We start from the raw sequence: 23,893 nt of genomic DNA, 5'->3' as shown, positions 1-23,893 counted from the left end.
TCTCTTGGAAAGCTCTTTGAGAGAAAAATCTATTGTTTGAGAAACACCAGATAGAAACAGGCCCCCTCTTTGATGCTTAAACACTTAATAAAGAACAATCCTCATGCTTATGTGAAGCCATCATAAGATTGCTTAACCATGATACTTGAATTAAAAAAAAAAAAAGACAATCCTAGTTTGGGCCGTAAGAAACCTGTTGATTTAGTTTATGGCAGATTTTTCCCAACTTATTTGCTGTGTATCCTGTCAAAGTTTCATAATGGAGTTCAGTGGAGGTCAAAAGAGGTGTGTGTTCACTTCACACAGTAGGCAGAGCCATATCTTCGGCACACCTGTTAGTGCCTGGAAACTCAAATGTTTTTGTTTGGAAAATATTTTGGGGCATGTGGATCTAGAGATTTACATGCATTGTGTGTCTGCTTATCCTGTTCCTTCTTCCTGGTGGTACTCGACTCGAGGTCAGAGGTTGATAACATGTGAATTGGTGAGAAAAATTCCTAGCATAACTTCTCTCCAGTAGAAATTGCCACGCTAGCCTCTCCTCAAGCTGATGCGGAGCGCTAGTTCGGTCCACAGTCTCCTGCGATAAAACGCATCCCCTGAAACTCAAGAATTCCAGGCGTCACTCATCCATCATGGTTTATCACCGCACAGCCTTCAACAGACATCTCAGCACCTGCTCAGGGGAGGTGCTGTGCCTTACCAGCAGGCTGGCGGCACACCAGTTGTGTAAGGCCATACCACAGAGGCATCCAGGAGCTGTGACAACTCGTGGGCACTTCCAGGGATGACGATGGGCACCCAGCTGGAAGTGACAGTCAGGCCCAGTGTTGAGGAGAAAGCTGCCCTGATGGCTGAGGGGCCCTGGGTAGGCCTGGAGGAGGGGGAGGACTCACCCCCAGAAAGCAAAGCCGATTTGTAGCAGACTTGAGGTTCAATCAACCCCTGATGGGAATTTCTTCTAGTTAAGAGCAAAGGAGTAGGGAAGAGGGAAATATAAACAACACAACTGACAAATCATTTACCATTTTGCACTGATTCTAAGGTGCCTTTTCCCCTCACATTTTAACATCTCTGAACTCTCTGAAACTGAGATGCAGCTTATGACCCAGAGCATCTTACAGGCACTGCCCTGCAGCCATCAGCATGACGCACTGTCGTTGTCCACCTGTGCCAACGTGCTCACAGCTGTTGTCCTGTCATCACCTGAACGGGATTACATGCATTGCTGGTGTGACAGGGGCCCCGCTTTAAGTACCATGTGAAGTGTTTCCAGCAAAGTTACACCATGACTCAGTGTTGAAAGGAAAATGTACAATGTGTTCAGAAAGACAAGGAGACAGAGCACTGGGGCATAAATTGGTTATTTGTGAGGTGAATATTCATTAGAGGAGAGTGAATGCAGTTCCATTATGTCTTGGAAAACAAAACAAGTGCTTTGGACTTGCTACTCAAGGTGTGGTCCGTGGACCGGCAGCGTCACCCGGGAGATTGTTAGAAATGCAGAATCTCAGGCCCTGCCTTACCTACGAATCCCCAGGTGACTGACCTACACTTAAGTTTGAGCAGCACTGCTTCAGAGGACATAAGGTGAAGCCGAGTTACCCGGAATTATGGAGACACATGCAAGGGAATGCTCATCAGAGCCAAGCCGTGCAGCTTTATGAAGGCAGAGGAAATCCGATGGATTCAGCACAAGGAAAGGCCGCTGTCACCAGCCCACTCGCCGGTCAACACTGTCATTAAGACACTGTGTCATCAAGACAGTGTCTCCGTGTCAGGGCAGGTTCTCCTTCTCTTTGTGGTACATGAAAGAATGACTTGACTTTAAAAGGAGGGCATTTTAGATTCAATTAAATGTGGCAAGTAATTGTCCAGGGGCACTGTAAGAAATTAAAATCAAGGCATATCCTTGAGCGGTGAGGAGCTGGGAGGCGGCAGAACAGGACAGTGCCTCTGAAGTCTGAGGAAGCCAGGACATGGAGAAGGCTGCAGGCCGCCAGAGGCCTGGTCAGGGGGAGGTAGGAGCCCCAGGGGTGCTGCTGGGGGGCACCCCGCCCTCCCCTGCTGCAGCTGTGGGCTCTAGGGCTGCAGGACCCCCCACTAATGACAATGACGACAGCTGACTACTTATTCTTTCAAACAAGTTTTATGTCCATTAGTTTGTATTTCTTTCTTTAACAACTCTTACTGTATTTCAGCCCCTTGTCATCTCTTTGAGCCCCACAGCAAACCATAGGGAGAAGCAGCATGAGCTAGAAGTCTCAAGTTAAGACAGTGTTGTCATTTCCATTGTAGAGATGAGGAAAGTGTGGCCAGATTTCTCTGCAGGTGGACAGCAGATTAGGGATTAGAGTCTCGGGCTTCAGACTATACTCGGAGAATTCTAATAGGAAGGTGGGTATCTTGGCGTTTTATGCAAGAAAACCTGAGGCTCAGAACTCAAGTGACTCATGCATGCAGGAGACTGTCACAGCTGGGGTCAAAGCCCAGTTATCCTGCATCTCATTCACTGCTCTTTCTTCTACTCCCAGATAGTCGGCAAAATCTGCTTAGCTATTAATGATTTGAAGAGCTTTCTGTTTTGACTTTAAGGTAAATAATTTAATGGTTATGTTAACTTCATTAACAAGCATACATAGTGCTCAAAAATACTTAGGGGAGTAACCAGGTATCACTCACATATACCTTTGCAAACACACTTAATGCAAGGAGTATAGTTGGTGAATAGCCCATACCCGTCACACCTTTGACCCACCTCAGCTTTCATACCAAAGCCACGCCACAGAGAATAAGTGACCAGGGCAGGGATATTCTGGAGCCAGGCCATTCCTGCCCAACCTGGGAATCCTCCGTTGGTCAGTCTCTGCTCTGCAGCTGCCCACCAGCCTGGCCAAAACTTTCTCAGAGGTGTGGACTGAGAGTCCTTCTACCCACCTCCATAGGTGTCAGACCTGCATTAGGGTCTGAAGGTCTCTGCTGCTCCTGCCTCCTCCCGGATAAGTCTCTCCACACCCCTTTCCTCCATAAACCTCTTGCATATAAATTCCATCTTGGCACTGCTTTTCAGAAGACCTGAATTAAAACACTGCATCTTAAAAGGAAACTTCCTATTGAATATGATTGTATGCTAATCCCATAAGTAATTACAATCATTAATATTTATTTCTCAATTCACTTTTCAGTTCTTCTCAATTTTTTCACTAATTTATTAAGAAATCTATTTTTTTTCTCTGAAACCATTGGTAGACAATAATATACAAACCTCTGGAAAATGAAAGTCAAGAGGGATACTAAAAATTAGAAAATGAAAAAATATATATGTTTCATTTCCTGAGCTTTGCTGACACCTGCTGACAAATGGAAGGGCGGTCCTGAGTATGTTTTCGGTCAAAGGCCCTGGGATGCTGCTGGGCAAAAGCTACAGGGCAGAGGAGGCCCACCCACACTTCACCAGAGACAGTGAAGATAAAAGCAGAGAACGCTAGGAACGCACCAGGAGAGCTGAGGCTGCCCGAAGGTCTCAGGCTAGGCAGTTAGAGGCACAGGATCTGCATTCGTGCTACATAAACATTCTTCTGCCCCGTGAGGTGGTTTGACTTGACACAAGGTCGAATGTTCTGTGTTCTGAGCTGCAGGGAAAAAGATGATTCATTTCTAACAATGCAGGTGAAAAAACTCAATGAGTAACTGAGCAAATTATTCCCACTCTTAGCCTCTACTTTCCAGTAGCACTCAGACTTAGATATACAGGACACGTTTTAGAGTAATTGTGACTAAATTCTTATTGATACAAGGTATGTTTAGATTTATGACAAATATAAACACACAAAAACGCCATCCCTTCTACTGGTAACAACTGGGTCTAAACTACCAGGTCTGCTGGGTTTTCAAGAGACTGCAGTACCATTAGGGTCCACTAGATGGAGCCAAAAGATCAGTAAAGCGTATTTCAGGTGGGCTTTCCAAGCCCTTGACAAGTATCTTCCGGCGCTGCTGAGCTTTACATTTGTTGGGATCAGTGAACAAGGTGATAGGGAGTCGGCATCCGTCTGCCTCATTCACAGTCCCCCCACATCAGCCATCCTTTTATTCATAACTTACTCTTCCACCAAAACCACCTCGCTGTGTATCGGCGAGACTTCCCACCTCCTGAACTGTGCCTCCCTCCCGGTTGCCCTCACCGCGTCTCCCTCCAGTCTCAGGCCTAAAATTGCCAAAATCAAGGTATAAAAATACTACAGTGTTCCACCCCACAGGTGCTACTTCTCCCTCAACCGTGCTGACAATAAAGAAAAGGGAGTAATGTTTATTGTATCTGCTGTATTCCAGGCATTTCCACATCCCACTTGATCCCAGTAATAACAGTAACAATAATAGTTGTTGTTTGGAGAGCATGTACGTGAGCCAGGTACCATGCTGAGTGCCGGCATATATTATCTCATTTAATTCGCTTATGCCTACTAGGAAGTGGTGTCATCATTCCTACCTGACAGCTCCAGAGACCAGAGCGGTTGGAGGAATTCCAGCCAGTCGTGAAGTCCTGGCTGCCCGGGGGAGAATGTGATTCCAGAAGGACAGAGTGGGCACTGTACAAATGCTGCTCTGAGGGACAGAAGGTTGACCAGAACTTAACAGATGGAAGTCACTGATTGTTGGGAGCCTTTTCCACGGAACACTAAGGACCAAGAGCCGAGAGCCCATGGGACTGACAAGGGTGGGAGTGGGTGAGAAGGCAGGCCTTGGGGCAGCTCTTCTGAGACTTGGTAAGAAGCCCCGTCCTGGGGCTGTACCTGAGGGGGATATACATGGTGGGTTTATTACCTCAGTGCTTATGATGGCGCTGTGATACAGATAATGTTGTCCTCATTATTAAAACTAACATGCTAATATTTACTAGACCTGAATGATTTCCTCTAGATCCTAACGCCTCCTATTAAAGTACAAAAAGGCAAAGCTTAAGTGCTTCTGTTTTCCTGCTCAACACAATGACACAAGATGAATGCCACGCAGTATAAATGGCCTTATTTTTATCTTCATATTGTTTGTTGACTTTGAATCTTTCCTTAAATACAGAAAGGTTTTTTGTTTTGGTCACATTAAATCGCCATTCCATTCGGTGTTTGCCCTGACCACGCTGGAATCTGGTTTTCAGCTGGCGTCTTCCTTCTAGCTTTACCTCCTGGATCTTTCATAGGAAGTGACATGCATTTTTAGGTCATCAGAAATTTTTGTTGTATTGCTGCTTAAATCCTTAAAATTAGTAAGCTCAGTAACACTCTAGATTTCAAGGCTCATGCAGGTTTGGAAAGTCCAGTTGTGTTTTTGACCACGACAGATTTCCCTTATGAGGCATGACTCAATCATTAATTTTGCTGAAGTTAAAATTCAGTATTTATTGATTCATTCATCCATCATTTGCTCCACACCAGGGGCACTGGAGGAGGACCTGAAGGCCCTGGTGCCTTGTCGGGATGTGAACAGGATGCCCCGCGAGCAGCCAGGAGGATGGGGCCAGAGAAAGTCGGCCGAGGCCGCAGTGCGTCAACGGCGGCCTGTTCGGTATGAACTGAGAAGATCCTTCTATTGCATTTCCGTGCAAAAGAGCAGATCCGTTACACATGCTGAGGCAGTAACATTTTCATTTGTTTCGAATTGTCCTAGAATTGATTTTTTTTACTGAGTTTCTATAACTTTTACATTAAATATTATATACCTATAACCATTCAGAACATAATACAAATAAGCTATATATATATATATATACACATAAAACTGTGTTTATATTAAGTAGTTTTCATTTTAGATAATAAACTTAAATCAGTCATCTTTGGGAAGAAGCCACAAACCTCCAGTGCTGGAATTCCAACGGACAACTAGGGCCCCGCCCAGCCGCTGGCCTCACGGGGAACGCAGCTGGGATTGCTCTGTGCAGCTCCATGGGGTGCGTCTCAGGGACACTCAACAGAGACAGGGTGTGCCAGCGGGAGTGGCTTTATACAACTTGCTCTTGAAGCGTGGCTGTGACCAGCCTGCATTCTGCCAGCTCTGTACGGAGCCGGCGGGCACCACGTTGGCTGTATTCCCCTGGCGTTTGGGCATCCCAGGCACCTTCCTCATGTCCCTGCTCCTTCCTCTGGCTCTGCTCTGTCCTGACCTTCTTTTCTTTCAGCTCAAGTCAAGTGGTCGACATTTAAAAGGCGAAAATTCTAGGAGGAATAGCCAAAGTAATTCGAGGCTAGCAATGGATGAAATGCCTGCGTCTCAGGGAGGGATCCCAGGCCGCAACTCACAAGGGCAGCGGAGGCGGCTCGGAGGCCCTTAGCTTTCCTCACAGAGGGGCCCCGTGTGGGTGGGGGTGCAGCAGGAGCGGACAGCACCGCATCCGAGTGTCCTGGGGTGGTGGTTGCCCGGGCCAAGGAGCCCCTGGGAGTGGGGGTAGGGGGTTGAGGACTCTGCCTAGAAGACCACCCGAAGGAAGCGGGGAGATGGCAGCGCCCTGACCTACTGGAGTCAGAATGGGTACCAGTCAGAGGGCTGGGCGGGGCAGTGTAAGTATAGTGACCAGCAGACGTCTCCGCGACCACCAGGGGCCCCCAGAGACTCCAGGCCCTCTCTGGGCATCTGCCACACCTCACTGGACAGGTCGTGACCCAGTCAGAGCCAAGCTTTCGGCCCCTCAGCCCCTCGCCTTCTCTTCCTTGGACCCCAAAGGAGCACAGTGAGTCTGGGGAGAGGAGTAGAAAGTCAGGGTTGGGGGAATGCAAGGAAGTCAGCCCTGGCCAGCCAGGCGGCCTGCTTCCCAGCCTGGGGCAAGACGGAGGGAAGGAAGCAAACAGCTGTAAATCAGGGGTGTTGCAGGCGCTCTGTTAATGGGCTGCGTTGGACTGGTTCATTTCCAAAAAGGACAAGAAAAGCCGGGGACTTGGAAATCCATCCGGGGGCCGGGATGAGCAGTTTGGTAGAAAAGCATGAGGACAGCCAGTGCTGGGGAAGAATCTCCCCCTGCGGGGTCCAGCTGGCAGGAGGGGTCCTGGGGGTGCCGGGCAGGGGGAGCAGCCCTCATGCCCTCCGCCTGCCAGCTTCAACACTTGGTCTGGTGTGGCCTGGGGGGGCGGGTGCAGGTGGCAGAACTGGTTCTGCAGAGAGCGTCTGGCACCTACTGTTCTCAAGCTTTGAAGCCTCTGCCAAATACAGGAAGAGCACAGGAAAACTCGCATTCAGCATCCTGTTTGGAAAGGATCGGGTGAGTTGGTGTGAGCGAGTGTTTTGCACTGTGCCTGGCACACAGTAGGCATCAGGAAGTGGTAGGCATCCAGGAACGGGGCTCCCCACACTGTGGTGTTAGGGGCACCTGACAGAATACACATGTGTGTCCAGGACAGTGGTGGGTGGGTGGGTGGGTGGGTGGTGCCACTCAGGAAAACCAAAGAAACAGCAGGACAAATTTTTTAAATGGCAAAAATGGAAGCAAACTAAATGGAGAAGAAAATAGTCATAGAAATGAGAAGAAGGAAGCAGGTATGACAACGTGGACATAGTTTTAACTCACAAGATAAGGAGAGGAGGTGATTTCGCATCCTTTCTTTCCAAATGGCTTGCTGTGACATTCTATCCAAATTTACTATAAGCACTGAAATAGCACAATGAAGCCTTTTTAAAAAGGGCCATTTGTGTCCAAGTTCACCAGGAACAAGTAGCTTGTCAGGTGTTCAGAAAAGAACCTGATTTCCTTAATATTCTCAACAGTGCAACGTCTGAATGAGGATGTGGGCTAGTAAAAATAAAAACAGTGTTTGATACATTTTTTTCCATCTATCTGCAGGGATGAAAAGCTTAGCTAGCCTGCAAGCTGGCATTTTAAAACTCCCAGGAAACACCCTTCCTAGTTACATATGTAGACAATGAGGAACGCCTGACTCTGGGCCAAATTCCAGCAAATGATATTCAGATACACTGCAAGCAAGTTAAAGGGCGTATTTCGATGACAAGCAGGAATGTGGTAAACAGACCAAGGGTGAAGCAGTAGAGCCCTCTTCTGCCATCTTCTGTCCCGAAGGAAATACATCAGTTCATTTCACAAGGGCAGATCATCTCCTGTTGGGGATTATGCTCCCCTGTCCCTTAGTATAAAATTCATCAGCAGTGAAATTTATATCATATTAAAGAGAAAACAGCAGAAAGGCGACAAAGTCTAAATTCTAACCCTTCTAGCGAAATACTACAAAAGGTGTCCTTTTAAAAGTCACAGACTGCAGCTGGAACTTCTTGCAAAAAGGATGGTAAGGAGTTGGGATTGAGAAGAGCTGCAATTGGGATTCTCTGGAGGAAGGCAGTCCGAAACGGACCAGAAGGATTCGGTCCACAGAAGGTAAGGCAAACCCCGCCAAGACCGGCCATCACCAGGCAGGACAGCGCTCACACCTCCCAGGCGAGGCTCGGCCTGCACATTTCTGGGCTTTTTGCTCCTTCCATCTCTGCCTAGAATGTTCTTTCCTAACCTACTCTGGCTCGAAAATATCTTACTAATCCTCCATGGCCCAGTGCAAATGTCACTTCTGTGACACACTGTGACCCCATGTCCCCGGAAACAGCACCCTGAACCTTTCTAATCAGGGTTTCTCTCTCTGCATGACTGAGTACTTCTAATTCTCCTCTAAACTGAGCTGTGTCATCTCTCTGTCACCAGCAGTGGGCTCGGCACTCCGGGAATGCTTGGCGAAGGGCTGAATACACTGATGCATTAATGGAAACTACATTTCCGCACACAAGCCTGCCGATGTCACCCCTCACCTAACCTCTCCACGTATCCCTTTCTCAGCAGGAAATGCGATGAAATAATTGCTCCAGGACTGTATGGCAGTGTTCTTCTGTGTCAGTTCATTGTCTGCTCGACAAACCACGCCAAGAACGAATGGTTTACTATTTATGATTTCTGTACAGTTGGTTAGTGGTTCTCTGCTGGTTGTGTCTGGGCTCACTCACAGCACTGCCTTCTCCAGACTGAGATGGAAGGGCCAGGAGGGACTCTCACGGGGAGGGGCCCCGGGGCCAGCTCTCACCTGGGTGTCCTGGTTCTCTGGCAAGCTTCCTCTCATCCTCCATGCACTAGACTAGCTTGCTTACCTGAATGGGGCCAGTGAACGTGCATATCAAGCCCCTTCGATGTCGTACCTGCCAGGGTCCCACTGGCCATGGTAAGTCACGTGGTCAAACCCCAGTCAGTGTGGGGTGAGGGAAGGGGGGGACTTAGACTCTAGCTTTTGATGGACAGAGTGACAAAGAATTTGTAGTCATTTCTAACCCATTACAACATGATAGAAATCCTATTAAGTTGTTGCCACCCTTGTGAATTGGATTTATTTTTTCCTATTTTGCTTCCTTCTTGCAATATTTCTACCTTTAAATTTAGGTTCTTATCTAATTTCATGTGTGTGTGTATGGTGCCAGGCATGTGTGTGTGTGTGTGGTGCCAGGCATGTGTGTGTATGGTGCCAGGCGTGTGTGTGTGTGTGGTGCCAGGCATGTGTGTGTGTGTGTGGTGCCAGGCGTGTGTGTGTGTGTGTGGTGCCAGGCATGTATGTGTGTATGTGGTGCCAGGCATGTGTGTGTGTATGTGTGTGTGTGTGTGGTGCCAGGCATGTGTGTGTGTATGTGTGTGTGTGGTGCCAGGCATGTGTGTGTGTGTGTGTGTGTGTGTGTGTGTGTGTGTGTGTGTGTGTGTGGCTGGCAGGGGGTGACGGCCCTGCATACAGACTGTCAGTCAAGCCCAGCCTTCCCGCCCCCCTTCTCCTCCCTGGCCCACTGTTAACATGTGCATCTGCACTCTCCAGTACAGTGGCGACTACCCAATACAGCTACCGAGCCCTGGAACAGAGCGAGCCTGAACCTGGGTGGTGCCGTAAGTATAAAGTACATATTAGATTTTGAAGCCTTAGTACAAAAAAAATGTTAACTCTCTCACTAAAAATTTTTATACCAAGTACATGTTGAAGTGGCACTATTTTGGATATACTGGGTTAAATAAATCTGATAGTAAAATTAATTTCATCTGTTTCTTTTTCTCTCTTTTTAATGTGGCTACTAGAACACTTAAAATCACTTTTATATTTATGAATACATATATACATATGTAATTACATGTATCTGTATGGACAGTACTGATCTAGATGAATTCTATTCTTTGATTGTAAATATTCCTCAGATATTTTGATAATCCCATTCAAAGATAGCCGAACAGAGTTGCGATAGACGGTTGGTTCTCATCTGTACCCTTGCCCTGGGAAGATCCTCGTCGGCACCCACTCTGGGCTCAGCCGGGTGACTGAGCTCATGTGAATGAACAGAGGCCTGGGAAGGAGGCCTTGTGCATTAGGGCCGCCCTTTGTTGCTGCTAGAACCAGGAAACCCCCTGTGAAGCAGCCCCAGGCAGATGTGGGATCCTAAGGAAGGCTCCCAGCCGAGCCCAGCCCCCAGCCCAAGGTTTGCAGACATGGCCACGGGACAGAGCCCCGGGCAGGATCAGAAGTACCACCCAGCCCACCCACAGAATTCAAAGAAATAACAAATGGTTGTTTGAAGCCATGAACTTCTGATGTAATCTCTGTGCAGCAAAGGCCAACTGATTGGGTACTTTAAGATAGAAACCATGTTACATGTATGGTGAAGAGTGGTTATCATTGGATGTAATTATATGTAAAAATACACATTGCCCAAAGCTCTAAAGTCTCTTACAAATGGATTTTAAACTAGCCAAATTGGTCACCAGAATGTCGTTTCTTACCAGTGTCCTTCCTCGCCTTCACCTGCCTTGTCATGCAGTCCAAAATTCAGACTTTATAGGTTTCTCTCAAGGCACTTCCTTCTCCCCTGAGCACTTACAGATAAGCACCCTTGCCTGTGGGAGCTAAGTTTTATTGTCCCTGCAAAAAGTAACTTTTCAGAGGGGATGTGGCCGAGGAGTGGCCTGGGCAGGACTTGTGAATCCTGTCGTTACTTCCCCTGGGGAATCTCCCAGCTGAGTGATTCTTTGAAGCCAGCCTCATCCCAATGGGAGCGGAAGGTATTCCCCTGGCAGAAGAGGGGGAACAGCTTGCAATTAACTAAATCTGTTTTTTTCAGCAGAGCCGGCAGCCAAGGAACGTGATGACTAGAACTGTTCATGAACTGCACTCCAATAAAATCAGTTGTCCAGGCAATTTAAAACATGTTTACATCAAAAACACAAATAACATGTGGCTGGGGTCTGATAGTAGCATAGGGGATGGACTGGTTATCCTTCCTGGCTTCTTAAAGAGAGATTCTAATCCTAATGTGTTCACTTTCTTTTGATTCTCTGCTTTCCTCATTGTACTGGCTGTACTTTAACACAGTGTCATTCAAATTTGGAATTTTATATTCAAATCATCCAATTGCCTATAAGCATCCTACTTTCAGAAATGCTCCATTATGTTTTCTATGCTGAGAAAAAAAATTTGCTTAGCTTTAGACTTCTGTGTCATAATTGGCCAGAACCAACTTCTAAAATTTTAGGTAACTCCTGCAAAACTAAATCAATTAAAAAACCATTTAGACTTTCAACACTTGAATCCAATTTACAGAATAAATAGCTTAGGTCTAAAGACACATGGAACCAAATGTTCCGGGTATTGTTACTGCGCCGTGCTCTACGCTGATCTGTAGACCAGACGGACTTGTGTTCAGGCCACTGCGTCATTTGTTGTCTCTTTATCTTATACCCCATAATGACAGAAAACCAGGTACACCTAAATACTGCCTTTCAAGTCCTCCCACATCACCAACATGGACACACTACTCTCCATCACACTCTTACAGCTTCTCATTTTAATGTAAATTTTTGAAACACTAAAGTGTGTATGATGAGGTTTAAGCACCGTATCACCCAAATATAGATTAATCCAGTTTAGTGAATATTAATAAAAGACACCAATTTTAAGTGCCTGCGATGTTACCTGTTTTATAGAGGTCACCTCATTCATCCTCATAACAATTAGGTTGCGTAGTAACGAACTGCTCCATTTTATAGTCGAGGGAAAAAGTTAAGACCCTGAGGGCTCAACTGGCCCAAGGGCAAGCGGTGCGAGGCAGCGCCAGGTTGACATTCGGGGCTGTTCCTGGCAGAGCTGGCGCTGATCACCCTCTACCCTGTCAGTCTGAGAGCCGCTGCTGCCCCCTGCACCTCCCAAGTCACAGCGGGAGAGGAAGGAAGTTAGAGTCCATATCTGTCTGGACAGCCCTCTACTGTTGGTTTTTGTCCAGGGCTCTCTGAGGTGTAACAGGGTCAGGAAATGCAGTCTGCCCATTGCTGTTTACACGATATGTTATTGCTGATCCAGGTGAACCGAAAAACTGATAAAATGCCTGACTGATGGCATCTAACTTGAGAAACAACTGACAAGTTTTGCAAGTTGAACAGGTTCTGTTTTGAGCTGTTTCTGCAACACAGAGGTGGCAAAGAATACAGAGATGAAAACAGGGTCTTTCCCAAATGCTTAGGCTCAGACATTTGTCTGTTCTGACATTCCTCCTGTAGCTCCTAGATGAAACAAATCTCACACCAATCATGAGGTGAGTGATAGGCATTTCTGCGTGTTTCCATAGGCTGTGCGTGTGAAATCAGTGTCTAGATACTAGTGATGTACAACTCCCCTGTTCCTCATATTGTAGTTATTTCAGTGAACTTCACCCCATTCTTATCATTTGATGGGAAACAGAACTGTGAACAGGAGTGAGACAGGCCAAGGAACTTTCCAGCACAGTCTACACTGTTTCCTACTCTTAGCAATAAGTGGCAGAGAATGAACATGTCCTGTAACTCTGCAGCCAAGGGGAATCATCTTTGCTGTGAAAATAAGGAGGGAAACACATTTTTTAATACTCCTTTTTTCATTCTCAAGTTCAGAGGATCCATCAGTCAAAACAAATGCTTGTTAAATCTATTAATATTAACTTTATCCAAAAAAATTAAATCCTATGGGTTTGGGGTTGGGGCTATAGTTCCCTTTAAACTAATTCCCTTTAAACTAGTTCTCTCTAGACTAAAATTTCTCCTTTAATCTAATTTAAACTTCCTTATTGAAGTTTATGGACTAGCAGTATATAGTTTTTGCCTGTGTCACTAGGTCTAATACGTATATTCAGAATTCACATAGCATGACATTGTAAACATAACATTACGCCACTCATAGTATTGTGTTTGTTACCTGCTTAGCAACCACGGGGAAGTGTGTTTAGAGTTCCAGGAAGAAAAAGAGAAAATAAGTTTCTTAATATTTCTAAGTATATGGCATCACCAGTAGTATGAACATGATATTATTAAAAATGACCTTCTGAAGGAAGAAATAATATAAAAACGAGAAAAAGGGATGTATAGTCATTGTTTACCAGTTTGCAACATATTTGCCAAACAAACTCTTGAAGTTCAGAATCAATGCCAAAGGTGAACTTTGAGACTCATGACTGATTAATATGCTGGATTTTGCCCTTGCTATTTATTTCTACCTAAAGTAATCTCTCTATAGAATGAATAAACATGAAAAATACTTGGCAATACAGAAAAATACAGCCCAATTTTCTTCCTAGAAGATGTGCATATTGTTTATTGTGCATGCATTTCTGACTGACTTGAAGTTACATCAGAAGAAAATTCAGCTCTTCTATACTTTCCAGATAAGATGGTGCTATTAAAGATGGTACATGAATAATTATGGAGTAAAAATTTGTGTGATAAGAATATGGAACTTGACTTCAAAGTCAGAGAAAATGAGAAACTTAACTGGCTGTGACCTTACAAAAGTAATATTTTCAAATTTTAAAAATTCTCAGGAAAGGAGATTTTGAAAATTTATAAAATGTCAAAGAAAATAAAAATCAATTGCAAATCCCATCACTCCAAAAACAGCAAACTTTCTGATGTATCTCCTTCTAATATTTCTATAGACATATTTTTAACCTAATTTGTTTCATGCTGCAATATTATTTTATAGTCTACTTAGTATAAAGGGCACTACAGTGAATATCCTTACAGATAAATCTTTCCATGTACTCTTGGAGCAAATACCTAGAAGGGTAATTGAGAAATCAAAGGGAAGGCATGTATTTCAGGCTTTTAAAAATAAATCGTGATACCATCTCAGAAATATACTATTTACCCTACCTCCACTTTCCTTGTTTTATTTTGCATTTAGGTGAATAAAAGGGTCATTTAATTGATCACTTTTTAGTAAGCTTATTAGATGTTTATTTTCTTCTGTGATTGTGCATTTTCATTGCCCATTTTTCACTGTGATATTTAATGTTTTTCCTGCTTTGTCAGAGAGATATGAAATATTAACCTCTTTTCTGCCACTGAAAAGATTTGTCCTGGTTTTGTTTGAGGCATTGTGAAATAAAAAAATGTCAAGCTTCCATTAGGTAAGTCTATCAAACTTTTTATCTATAATTGCCATCTTTGATGATTTGCTTAGAAAATCTTTCCACATCCTATGTATTTATCTCTCCTTCTGCTTCCTTTTAATTCTTCTAGGATTCTTTTTTATATGTAAGCGTGCACTCCACCTATTTTGTGATGTAGGAACTTATATTTTTTCTTCTCCCAAAGTTAAGCAATTGACCCAACACTACTGAATTGTCATGCCTTGCTCCATGATTCGAAATTCTACTTTATTATGTTATAAATTTCAATATTATAAGAGTCTACTTTTTGGTCCCAACTGTGTTTTATTGATCTACCTTCCTAGTCTAGTGCTTACATCACAGTTTAAATTATTACAGCTTTATGTTACATTTAACAGCTGGAGTGTGCAGGCCCTTTCCTCACTGCGCCTGTCCAAAGTTTCTTATTGTGTTTCAGTCATTCATTTTTTTCCAAATGAACTTTGAAATTACCCATTTAATCCCAGTATAACTTTTTATTGGAATTAGATTGAATCTTTACATTAGTTTGGAAGGCATTATTATCATAATAGCAGTTGGTTTTTCCATGCAGGAGTTTGCCATAGTTTCCACGTAGTATACATTTTGGGGGGAAAAAACTTGTAAAGAAAGAAAGCATCAAACTGAAAACTGCCTCAAAGACCTTAATAACCTAGTCTATGGCATGGTAAATATTTTTGCTCCACAGAAGACAGGAATGGACAGTTGAAGAGAAACAGGCTGTGTAAGACAGTGACAGCAGCTGATTGCCGGGAGCACCGCCCCCCCACTGTGCATTCCCACGTTTATAAAGGAGGCAGCCGTGACGCTAAGCCAAGAAGGGTTTGAAAGCTCTAGAAGGTAAAACTCAAGCAAGTTTTTTTTTAATAACGTGGCATGATATCACGATACTTTCTGGTAGTATGATATGGATGGTAAGTAGGTTCTTGCTGTAGGTGGCCAATCACCATACAGGATGAAATAGAATAAATTAGAAATAATGTTGTTATCATAGCAGCATTATTCACAATAACCAAAAGGTGGAAGCAACTCAAGTGTCCACTGATGGATGAATGGATAAACATAATGTGGTATATGTGTACAATGGAATATTATTGAGCCTTAAAAAGGAAATTCTGACACATGCTACAACATGGATGAAACTTGAAGTTATGCTGGCAGAAATAAGTCAGTCAGGATGTATATATAAGTCATTAAGTCAGTGCAGGGTAAATAATGTGTAATCCTGCTTATATAAGTCACATAGAGAAATCAAGTTCATGGAGACAAAATATAGAATGGTTGCAGAGGCTTGAGGAGGAGCGAATGGAGAGTTGTTTAATGAGAATAGAGGTTCAGTTTTGCAAGATAAAATGTTCTGGAGATTGGTTGCACAACATTGTGAGTGACCTGGGTGCTACTAAACTGCACACTTAAAGATGGTTAATGTGATAAATTTTACGTTATGTGTATTTTACTAGGATTTTTTATAAACGATGAATGTTGTATTTTCTTTTTGTGTTACTATGTAGAAATCTGATGAAACTTCCTTCATTTACATAACACATATTTAACTGAGTACCTGCTGTGGGCCAGGCACTCTTCCAGGGGCTGAGATAGAGCCTCAGACAAGACCAGCAAGGTCCCTAGTGTTTGGAACTTACAGTGCAGGGGGAGAAGCCATATAAATGGCCCTGTGCCAACAAGGGAAGCCCATGAAATGTTGAAGGGCCTCAGTTGATTCCGGCTGTGTCAATACCCTTTTAAAATAGAGAATGATCATAGTACCATGGTTTTTCATAGTCAAATTTTGTTCTATAACCTATCAAAGTGGATTTGCCATTGGAAGACCAGGGACAGTGTTTAGGACCTTATTCTGTGGAAAGAATTAAAGACAAAGACCTAGTATAGAGACTCTAAGGATGCCTCCTAACAGCGCACTGAGTTGTGGGCCCCTTTGCCCACCAAAGTTGGTAACATGACTTCCACCATAAAGTGACTGCAGGAGATGGGAGTTTGTATGAGGTGGTGTCTGAGCCCCAGCCTGTGCAGGCTGCCAGAGGGCCAGCAGGAGTCCCCTTAAATCAGTCACTGGGAGCCACCGTCCATCTGGAAATGGGGCACGGTGAACAGATTTGTGCCTTACCATAGGGCCGTTCTTCCACAGCTGGGCTTTCTGGCCTTTTTCTCAGGAAGGGTTGATGCAGCAAAGAAAGCTATTAAGAGAACCTGGGTATCTGCTTACACAGACAGGTACTAATTGCAGCAGTAATTCATTCCCACCACACCATGATTCGTGCTGTTTGTCACTCACCTTACCATGAACTCAGAAGAGGCAGCTGCTGCAGAGTCCCTGAAAGGAAAGGAGCGACACACAGCAGCAATTCACCGGAGAGTTCCGCTTTATTAGGGAAAGGTGCTGGGTTATATAGGAAGGGGCATGAATTGATTGAGGTGTCACTTCTACGGGGCTGGTGGCTGTTGGCTAGGTGCTGGGATTGGGAGGGGGGCGAGAGGTGATTGGGCTTCAGGTGGCGCCTGCGGGAACCGAGGACCCCGAAGAGAAGCCGGAAGTTTGCCATCTTACTGGTGGGGGCCCTTCAGTCCCGGTCTACAATTAGATGTATACTTAGTGCAACCATCCCTCCCTCTTATTACCATAGAGAGTTACCCCCAAGGACTATACTGCTTGGTCATAAATACCTGGAGCAGGTTACCTATTATCATACTGTTTTCTATGCTGGGGAAACCAAACATTCAAAAAAAAAACAAACTTGTTTACCGAAATGCATTAACCATCTCTTTTGGCCCAGCAGTCATAGGTGACAGAATTCTGTGGATACAGTTGATTTGTTGAGTGTCTTCTGTGTGCCAGGCACCAAGGATTCCAGGGCAGGGCAGAGCAGAACTTGACGGAAGTTATCCCTGCAGACAGAGATTTACAGCCTAGATGATGGAGGTAATGAAGGACTGTAGCAAGGGTTAGGGTAGGAGAGGGAGTGTGTGGAAGTACACAGCAGGGAAAGGGAGCAATCTGGGTGGGTGAGAAACCCTCTCAGAGAAAATGGCATCTTAGCAAAGATCCGAAGGGGGCGTGGGATTGGGAAGTGTAGGCAAAATTACAGTATTTCTAGAAGCTCTTAACCAGCTTTAGTGCATCTCCGTATCAGTGGGTAATTCCCTGGGCAAGCAAGGGCTTATCTGGACCTGAGAGGTTGGGGGGTGGATTCGTTCACTTCTGCTGCGGCAGGAGAGAGAAAGATGCCAGATGGCCATTTGTAAGCAATACACAGGTTTTTTTTTTATTGAGTGAAACTTTATTTGAAAAATATTCTTAAAATTATAATGCTATGCTTACTTGTATTAGGCAGGAAAATAGAAATGAGCAGGGTAGAAAGAGAAAAAGGCCAGAAAGTCCACTAAAAAGACCCAAAATTAATCGATCAAAGCTCAAAAAGCCAAGAGCAACTTGGCCTGGAATGTTTGAATATTTCCCAGATAAACGAAGGTACCTCAACATAGCCCACATCTTTATTGTGTTAAGCATGCAGGCCCAGTTTACTTTTTAACCTTTACCTATATGTTGTTTTTTTTCTCCTTCCAGCCCTAATTAAGTAGTTTATAACCTAGGCACCTAATTTAGCTTGCAGGCCCAGCCTTAAACAACGTAGTGAAAGGCAGGAAGGATTCCATCTTAAGGATTGTATTTTAAATACCCAGGAAATTAAAAATGTACGATTCTTAACTTACTCTTTAGCAAACAGACAATAACGCAGCCCACCTTGGGGGCTGGGCAGGCAAGCTGTTTGATCTGCTCCCAGACCAAGACGCCTGTATCCCAGGGAGAAATCAGAGCAGGAAGTTCCTTGTGTTAATTCTAAGTATTCAAAGATCACCTAACAAGTCTGCACCCCCAGCGCTTAGTCACATTCCTAAAGAATCCTTAAAAGGCGGAACCCCCAGCTTTCTGGCGTGTTCCTCTCTCTGAGGTCTCCCGCATTTTCTGAGTGCGTAACCTTTTCACTTTAAACTCTTTTCAACCTTTCAGGGGGTGCTCCACTCTCCGGGGTCACCCGCACTTTCTAGGTGTGTATCCTTTTCATCTTTTCCCAGCCTTTCAGGGAGCCTCTTCTCTGGGGCAGCCCACACTTCCCTTTCTCCAGTTGTGCTCTTTTTGCCTTAAATAAACTTAAACGCACTGTCTCTGCTCCTTTCCAGTAGTAAGTGGTTTGTTACTTTGCTGTGTCATCCTAATCCTCCAATCTCTGGCTTTAAACTCACTCTATTCTACCTCAGACCAGTAAGGAGGGGCTGCTGAGAGCTCAGACCTGGGCTTGCAAATTATCGCCGCCTGGGTGGCCGGGACCTGCAGCTCACAGTCATGCTCTTTAGTAACCTGCCTGAAAGTCTCCCTTCTTTACCTATAAGAAGCTCGCAGAACATGATCTCCCTCCATCCAGTGCTCTGCGGCTCCCCAGAGCCTGGGGTGGGAGGGACTTAGTTCCCACGCCCACCTTGCAGATCCAAGCAGATGCTGGACGCCAGGTGACCCTGGCTTACAGAGTTAGCAGGGGTTGTGCCCCACGCTGAGTAGTTGCTCAATGAACTTCCTCTATTATTCTATTCTGTCATTCCCTAACACTCTCACTTTAATGAATTCCTTCCTTACTGTGTCCTCTGACTTCCCTGTGTCACTGAACCGAACTCTCCCTAACACTTGGATAAGGGAATTGTAGTATCAGTTAAATAACAGTAGCTAAACCCAAAAGACATAAATTAAAATTATTTATTACAGAAACACCTGCAGAGCTGTGCCGTGGCTGTGGGTGGTCAGGACCCAGCTGCCGTGAGCTGAATCACAACTGCAGGTCACCCCTGCCTCCTGGGCCTTCACGGTGACACCCTCCTCCTTCTTGGGGGGCCCTGAGGATTCAGGGGATCCCCAGACACGTTGTGGCCTCCGTGGGCTGCAGGTGGAGCAACAGGAGCAGAAGTGCCACTTGGGAAAGGCTGCAGGTGGGCCTGGGCGTCGGCCAGCGTTTGTCTGATGCTGTCTCCTTCTCTTAGCTTCGTGAAGTTTCTCTCGGTCTGCACGGCTGCCTCCCAGCTTTTCTGAGCCCTTTTCTCATGCAAGAAAAACTCCATTTGGTAGAAGGACCTGGTTCTCTCCAATCCTTTGCCCATGTCTTCAGCTATCTTCTTGTGCAGCTAGAGAATCTGAAACTTGGAGTTCCAATTTCTGAACAAGTCGATCAGTTTCTTCTCAATTTCTGCACACCTCTTTTCCTCCTTAGTGATTTTGGCAACCTGAGAAGGTTGCGTGATAAGGTCCTGGTGTAGTTCAAGCAGAATCTGGAGCTTCAGCTCAAATTGACTCTCTCTTTCCAGCTGTAGGATTTGCAGAGATGTTTCCTCTGCCTGGAGGGCGGCTGTTTGTTTTCTCAGCTCTTCATTCACTTTTGTTGCCTCAATGATCTGGCTCTCTCAGGACTCTGAGGGGACACAGGGGAGTCAGCATCGTGCATGTCAGCCTTCAGTGCCGCTTCTGCCCCGGGGACGGGGTGTTTGCTGTTTCCCACTTCCCGCTTTTGTTTGACTTCCAGGCTCCCGCCATCCAGGAGTCTCAGGGGCGCAAGTGCGAGGACGGCGTGGAGCAGCGTCTCAGCCACTGACAGCAGTCGGCTGACTCCCTCTTTCAGGACCTGCTCCGCATGCGCTCCACCCCAACAGTCCTTCCTCCTCCTCCTCCTCCTCTTCCTTCAGCTTCTGCCTGCATCTTGCGATGTTCTGGGCGAGCACTTCTGCCCTTTTCTGGAAAAGCAGTGTTTCCATCGCAATCATATAGCTTTTTCTTCCCAAGTTGTTCTCCATCCTTCTGTGATGCACGCAGGGTCAGTTTCTCATCAGTGGCCCTGGGAAGTGTAGGAGGCTGGCTCTCCCATCCCTTTGCCAGAAGGCCCAGAGTGATCTGAAGGGACAGCATCAGGTGTGTGGCCACCACTGCCAAGCTCAGGCTTTGTACGGTGGGAGGACTGGCCTCCCGCGCAGGTGGCCTGCCGGTGTCATCGGCTGGAGTCACTCGTTCTGCAGTGTCTCTGCAGTGTCTCCACGGTCTCCAGATCCTTCATGGTGGGCAGAACAGCTTCTGCCCTGAGCCCTGGGGCCTCGCGATTTCCATCCTCTGCTTACCATGAAAAGCAGCCCCTCACAACAGGCCAGGGTCTCCCAGGGGAACCCATGGAGTCCTGTTGGGCATCCCCAGCTCTCAGCGATCGCCAGGAGAGGCCCCCACAGGCACTCCAGGATCAGCTGGCACATGGGTCTTGTGGCAGGCAGCAGGCCCCCCATGGCTGTGGGGCCTCCACAGCTCAGCCTCCGAGTGCCAGTGTCTGTGGTCGGAGGGGACTGCTTAGAACCCTGTAGAGTTCCGTCGCTAGGGGCAACAGGGGCCCTGCCCAGAGGGCAGGTCAGTTAGGTGGTGGTGGGGGGGGCGGCCCGCCAGGTTCTAGAGCCCTGCTCTGCCTCCCTGCTTTGCCGGAGGAAGTGATGTCACCTGCGCAGGCACGTGGGGCAGGAGGGAAAGGCCTTTCCCAGCCGGAGCCCTGACACTCTAGGCCCACCTGGCCCTGCGGCCGACCTAGGTGACGCGACAGGGCCAGGCCAGGGCCCTCTCTGTGTGTGAGGGCCTGTCCAGGCAGAGGTGCTGGGCCACGTTCCAGCTGAGGCCCTATCTCTTGGTCTTACATTGTGTTCTGCCTCAGGGATTTCCACTGCTGTCCACCAGGGTCCCAGCATCTCCCTCAGCCGAGGCTCCCTCCCTCCTCGTGTTGGTCACTGTGGGTGTCATGTGAACATGTTCCCAGCCACTGTTTATGGAAGGGCACACCACCGCCATGCTGTCTGCTGCTCAGCCCAGTGGTGGTCTGGGTTTCAGCGGCACATGTCCACAGACTAAAATGTGTGTGCCCATCTTAAGATGCGCTTCTCAGGGGTCCCTCAGGAAGGGGTGGTGGCCACACAGAGACAGGCCTGACTACGTAGCCTGCCTGCGGACGAGGGCTCAGGCCAGCCATGGGGATGGTGATCCTGAGTCTGACTTGGGGCGCTGCTGAAACCTCCACCTGGACGGAGTGGGGGTGGGTCAGGAAGCAAGATCACGTTCACACCCATCACTCAGGGGGCAGTGTGTGTAGTTCAACCCAAGTGTCTGAAGTGCGGGGATCGGGGAGGACCTGACCTCCTGGTCCACAGCCTTGCTCTGCGTGGTACCCCATGTGTGGGTGCCCAACAGTGTACCAACATCCTGGGCACCATGGAGGTCACCAGAGATCACCTGGCCTTAACCATGACCTCCTGTGCACTGGGGGCTTCACCAGGTGCAATGCCAACCCACGCCCCTCCCAGGAGGAGTCCATGGGGCTCACTCCCTCTCCCTCCCTGCACAGGACTTGGACACCTTTGCTGTCTGAGGTCGGAGTTGACATCTGCCAGTCATCCTGTGAGGGGTGGACTTGCTCCTGGACAAGGCCGGAAGGGCCTTAATTTCAGATCTGGAAGGTGGTCTTCATCCAGTGTTTTGAACATTGACAGAATTTTATTTTCCAGTTCACTGTTTCTCTCTTCAGCTGTCTAATCTATCCATTAAACTATTAATTTCAGTGTATTTATTTTCATTACCATAGTAGTATTGGTATATGTATAAGTAATAGAATTGGTTCTTTTTCAAATATGCCTGTTTTCTTTTTCTATAGCCTTTCATTACTTGTTCATATTTTAGATTTCTTCTGTTATTTATTAAGAACCCTGTTGTTTTTACTGCTGACTGGTGCTCATATATGTAGTTGGATTATGTATTCAGAATCAGCAGGATTTCATCTCTAGGAGTCTTGTGGGGCCTGTGTTGATGATGTTTGTGTGCAGGGAATACTTGTGTGGGGTTTTTTTGTTTCTTTCTTTTTTGTTTTTTGTGTCTTTTTTTACCAAGTACCCTGGGACAACTTTGTTTATTTCTCAGCTTGGGTTTCCTGCTAAAGGTAATGTGAATTCAAAACCCAGACTGAAAAGGCAGGCCTATGGTCACAAATTCTCGGGGGAGACTATTTTTCCCTACAATCTAGAGCTACGGTGAAGACAAGTCTCCTTGCCACAGTTTTTTACATGAAGGCTTATTTGTTTCCATCCATGTCTTTCTGGATGTCTAGCCTTCCAGGTCTTGGGTTTATCTGGAGACGTTTGTTCTAACTTCTCACTTCACGTTGGCCTAAAGCCCTCATGCACATGTTAAATCCATCTTGACCATCAGAAGGCCCCAAGGTACCCATAGGGTCAGTGCCAACTAACCTCCCAGGCTTCTGATTCCTCTTCACATTTGTTCCCAGGATATTCCTTATACTTACTTAGTCACTCACTCAAGCATTTAAAGGAACTTTATTATCTTTATTTCAGCAGATCTGGGTGTTTTCTTGTAGAAATATCAGAAAACCGGTTCCAGTGTTTCCAGAAATGAATTACAGATCCTATTCTGTAATCAGTTCTTTGGGGCTAGAGAGTACTACCTTTAGACTGGATGGAATGGACAATACCTGTAAGTCCGGGGAAACATCTGGATCTGGTAGATTAAGACATAAACATGACAGAAGTGGTGCTGCTGTAAATGCCCTGTAACTTACTTGTTTCAGTGTTAGAGAAGCTGCCTGGGTTCAAATCCCCAAAAGCTACTTAACCACTCTGTGTGTCAGTTCCTTCAGCTTATTATAATAGTTTCCCCTTTGCAGGGTTATGAGGAACAGATGAGTTCATACACACGCAGTGCTTAGGACAGGGTCTGGCACGGGGCCTTTAAAGGTCCTTCATACACTGGTGATATTTTTATTTTATTATTATTAAGGTATTATTGATATACACTCTTATGAAGGTTTCACATGAAAAAAACAATGTAGTTACTACATTCACCGATGTTATCATGTCCCCCCCATACCCCATTGCTGTCACTGCCCATCAGTGTAGTAAGATGCGTCACTATTTGCCTTCTCTGTGCTACACTGTCTTCCCCCGGCTCCCCCCCACACCATGTATGCCAATCATAATACCCCTCAGTCCCCTTTTCCCTCCTCCCTACCAGCCCTCCCCTCCCCTTCCCCTTTGGTTGCTGCTAGTCCTTTCTTAAAGTCTGAGTCTGTTGCTGTTCTGTTCCTTCAGTTGTGCTTCATTCTTATACTCCACAAATGAGGGAAGTCATTTGATACTTGTCTTTCTCCACTTGGCTTATTTCACTGAGCATAATATCCTCCAGCTCCATCCATGTTGTTGCAAATGGTAGGATTTGTTTCTTTCTTATGGCTGAATAGTATTCCATTCTGTATATGTACCACATCTTCTTTATCTGTTCATCTACTGATGGACACTTAGGTTGCTTCCATATCTTAGCTATTGTAAATAGTGCTGCAATAAACATAGTGGT

The 23,893-nt window shown here is 45.9% G+C and overlaps 1 long non-coding RNA gene across 1 annotated transcript; it reads left to right on the top strand.

Moving 5' to 3' along the window:
• The first annotated feature begins 7,438 nt into the window (after positions 1 to 7,438).
• LOC118968158 (uncharacterized) lies at positions 7,439 to 22,096 on the top strand. Its single transcript, XR_005055663.2, has 2 exons — positions 7,439 to 15,294; positions 21,879 to 22,096. It is a non-coding gene; the product is annotated as an uncharacterized lncRNA (long non-coding RNA).
• The last annotated feature ends 1,797 nt before the right edge of the window (positions 22,097 to 23,893 follow it).

This window comes from Manis javanica, chromosome 12 (genome assembly GCF_040802235.1).
Source record: "Manis javanica isolate MJ-LG chromosome 12, MJ_LKY, whole genome shotgun sequence".
Lineage (NCBI taxonomy): Eukaryota > Metazoa > Chordata > Mammalia > Pholidota > Manidae > Manis > Manis javanica.
Note: the sequence above shows the minus strand (reverse complement) of the source record. Positions and strands in the feature narration are given on the sequence as shown.